This window comes from Triticum urartu, chromosome 5 (genome assembly GCF_003073215.2).
Source record: "Triticum urartu cultivar G1812 chromosome 5, Tu2.1, whole genome shotgun sequence".
Taxonomy (NCBI): Eukaryota; Viridiplantae; Streptophyta; class Magnoliopsida; order Poales; family Poaceae; genus Triticum; species Triticum urartu.
The window spans coordinates 495807111-495811419 of record NC_053026.1 but is presented as its reverse complement, the minus strand read 5'-3'; the positions used below and the strand labels follow the sequence as shown (position 1 = coordinate 495811419).

The window sequence follows — 4309 nt, the reverse complement described above, 5'->3', positions numbered from 1 at the left end:
CGTTCACCTATTCAATGTAAGGAGGTTAAAAAGGCATGAAGAAATATAAACCTATAATATGTTCTTGTTTTTAAAAGATAATTGAAGCTTTTATTACCCTGGCCTATGTATCATAGATGCCTACAACATATTCATCACAATGTTATTACAAAGTTGCCAAACAATCACCTCAGCAAATAATGGGAAGTCCGACACATCAAAACATTAAACATGTTAACTAAGACAACAACACATAATAAGTAGTCTATCATTGATACATCATCCAAATTGGGACATACATTCTACGCTAATCAATTCGAGTTGTTTGCTACAAGCCAAGCTCCATCGGTTCCTTGTATTGCATTATGACGCAGCCAACTATTACCTGACCATAACAAGTGGCCTTAGAGATTTTTCACCCCCTTGCAACCAATACCCAAAAATGTGTGATGTATTATGAGGTGGATGTCATATTAAATGCCAAGTACACACAGACATCGCTTTTCTTTCCCGTCTCACATGGCGAATGAGGGAAAACCTTCCTCCCCTCGATCTCCACCAGGATCCCGTGCATTCGCCTCCTCCGCCTACCGCTCCGGCGGCCAGTGGTGGGGAGGGGAATCCTGATGCCTCGGCTCCAGCTAGTAGATTGCTAGGGTTTTAGTCCTCGCAAGGGCGACGCTCGGACGGATGGCGGTGTTTATTCTTCGAGTCGGTCTTTCAGACTCTGATCCTCCTCAAGTTTGTCTGTCAGCACAGGTTAGATGGAGCTCTGACGTAGATTTCTGCTAGCTCCTTAGGGCGGCGAGGTTAGGGTTTCTCGTTGTGCGTACGCAACAAGGAGATTTGGTGTCAGATTCTTTAGATAGATTCAAGAATTCAACAACGACGACTACAGCTCCAGGGCGCCGGTTCATAGGGGCATGTGCATGAAGACTTCCTAGCTCTCATCGACAAGGTCAGGTCGGCTTCGGTATGAGAGCGGTGACGGCGGCATGTCGGCGGCTCGTTCTGGCGGCGGTAGTGATTAACCGGTGGTCCATGGACCTTGATGTAACTTTTATTATGTTTCATGTGCTTTATACTTCTGGTGAATCTTTATAATAGATATGTTCCTTTTCGCAAAAAAAAAAAACTAAGTACACAATGGGAAATGCAATACACATGCCAAACTGCAATAAACAAGAAGATCATGTGTAGTTTCTTGCTCGTAACAAAAACTACAGCATGTGCTCCCATGCCATTTGTACTTAACCGGAGGAATACTTTGATCTTTAACGGTAGTTTGAGATGACATATATAGCTGTTTTTCATCTCAAAAAACATATATAGCTGTTTTGATCGAAACCTGACCCGTGTATGACGTATCCATCAACGCCGAATGCATAGGGTGGAGAGTGCAAACTGATGTAAATACGGGCGACATGCCAGTGAGTGTTTATACACTAAAAAAAGGTGCACCGGGCTATAAAAGGATATGGGCTCTACACCGAAATAGACTCACAATGTCTTTCAGCTTGTAACATGAGAATACGAGGTGAGATCAATGCAGGTTTTGTTATTTGCAGAATCCAATCTTCTTCCAGAAAGAACACCTTGTGTTAATTGTGAGAGAGAGCTAACATAAAGTCCAATTACTAGTCTACTACAGAAGTCAGGCATTTCGAGCAATCTCAATCGAATTGTAATCTGCCATGGATGCCGACCTCCAGCTGCACTTGTTTCTCGTGCTTCTCGTGGCTATCCTGGTTCTGTTCTTGAGGCCCAGATGCTCGGCTGCTGGAGACCCGAGCGCTAGGCGGCACCCGCCGGGCCGTGGGCGCTGCCCATCATCGGCCACCTGCACCACCTCGCGGGCACTGTCCCGCACCGTGCCTTGAGCAGCCTCGCGCGGCGCTACGGCCCGCTGATGAAGCTCCGTCTCGGCGAGCTGGTGGTGGTGGTAGCGTCGTCCTCGGATGCTGCGCGGGAGATCATGAAGGTCCACGACGCCAACTTCGCGTCGAGGCCGCTGACCTCCATGCAGAGGCTCGCGTTCCAGGGCAACGAGGGCCTGGTCTTCGCGCCCTACGGCGACGGCTGGCGGCAGCTCCGCAAGATTTGCACCAACGAGCTCCTCAGCTCCCGCAGCGTCCAGTCCTTCCGCTACGTCCGGGAGCAGGAGCTCGGCCGCCTCCTGCGCGCCGTGGCGGAGGCCTCGGCGTCCGGCTCGCCGGTGAACCTGACCAAAGGTATATCGGCGTACCTCGCGGACTCGACGGTGCGCGCCGTCATTGGGAGCCGGTTCAGACAGCGGGACAGGTACCTGCGCGTGCTGCAGGACTTGCTGAGGATCGTGCCCGGGATGACCCTTCCCGACCTCTTTCCCTCCTGGCGGCTCGTCCTGCTCCTCAGCAGCGTCCCCGGCCGCATAAGGCGCCATAGCGAAGACATGAAGCAGATGATGGACCGCATCATTCGAGAGCGCCAGGAGGACAGGGCTGCCGACCAAGCCAAAGAGGAAGACTTCCTGGATGTGCTTCTGAGGCTTCAGGCGGAAATGGATTCCCAGTATCCACTCACCACAGAAAACATCAAGACGGTCCTGCTGGTAACCATAGCTCTATCAAGTTATTCATGATCCGATTCGATCCGCCCGCGAATGGCATGCACATTGCTGTTACTCTAACATGCATGGTCCCTTTTTTTAATCATTTCGGTTGTGTTGTAACAATTAGGACATGTTTGGCGCGGGCAGCGAGACGTCAGCTACCACGCTGGAGTGGGCGATGGCGGAGCTGCTGCGGAACCCGGCAGTCATGGGGAAGGTGCAAGACCAGGTCCGGCAAGCAGCAGCACTCGCTGGCCGTAGCACGGTGACAGAAGCCGACCTGCCAAATCTGCACTACCTGCGGCTAGTCATCAAGGAGACGCTCAGGCTGCACCCTCCGGTGCCGCTGCTGCTCCCTCGCGAATGCGAGAAGCCGTGTCAAGTCCTGGGCTTCGACGTACCAAGAGGGGCCATGGTGATCGTGAACGCGTGGGCGATCGGCAGGGACCCGGCGCACTGGGACAACCCGGGCGTGTTCGCGCCTGAAAGGTTTGAGCAGGATAAGCGGGACTTCAAGGGGACGAACCACGAGTTCCTGCCGTTTGGTGCTGGGAGGCGGGTGTGCCCTGGCATGTCATTCGGGCTGGCGCACGTTGAGCTCGCGCTTGCAGGGTTCCTGTTTCACTTCGACTGGAAGCTGCCGGGCAAGGATCGTCTGGACATGACGGAGGCATTCGGGATCTCTGCAAGGCTGCAGTTTGATCTTACGGTTCTGGCCGTCCCCCGTGTCCCGGTGCCCACGACGAAGCAGTAAATGTTATTGATAGTACTCCCCCAATCACAAAGTATAGGGCATATCAGTTTGTCCTAAGTCAAATTTTATAAAATTTCATCAACTTTTACAAGAACTTACAATACCAAATATACATGGTATGAAAATATATTCCACCGAAATCCAATAGCATTGAATTAGTACTTAGAATATGATGATCAACCATACCATACCAAGCAGGAAGCAACAATGTCTATTGAGTCGCCAATTACCTTGTGGATACCAAGAGCCTCTCTGACAGTGTCATTTTTCGCCCATATCAGGGACAACACATTTTTTACCATCTGCAACGAATAAGAAATACTCTCAGATAAGAAAACATTGTGCATTTATGCTACAAATTTAGTAGTACTAATTTGTGACTAACTCTACACTCCTGAGAAATCTCAGACAACTGAATCCCGGCCCTGGTAGTGTAGTCCTCCTGCAGCTACACCATCTCCCGTGGGCCTGATTTTTTTTTTTTTTTGGTGCCGGACGACGATCCCAGCCAGCGCTAACATTGTTGTCGGGCACTCCATTCCTTCTATGTGAGAAGGAACTTGTCGACTGATAACACGCAAGCGTAGAGATCTACCGTAATCTTTTGATGATGAAGCATCAGTGATTCAGTGAGATCAGGTTCTACTCTATTTCAACTTGGTCTTCTCGCTGAAGCTCGTAGAGGTGGTTTTATGCTGGTGACATATATCTATGAGATGAGATCTTACAGAGGATTGAAAGTGAATGGACGATCAGTCCTGGTTTCTATTGATTCTCAAGTATATATACATCTAGGAGAGGTGGGAAGAAGAGGTGTCTGTTCGGAGGCACCCCTCCATAATAGGTATCTTTTTTTTTAGGGAAGGCCATCATGGTTAGCTTTATTAAACGCATCGTCCAAAATCTTGGAAACGGGCCAAGACGGAGGTTCGTCAGTCCAAGTGTTACAAGATTTATTACAAAAAGCATAATTAGCTAGCACATGC

At 49.8% G+C, this 4309-nt stretch overlaps 1 pseudogene; it reads left to right on the top strand.

Moving 5' to 3' along the window:
* Window positions 1-1508: 1508 nt before the first annotated feature.
* Window positions 1509-3554, top strand: LOC125556428 (annotated as a pseudogene).
* Window positions 3555-4309: the final 755 nt, after the last annotated feature.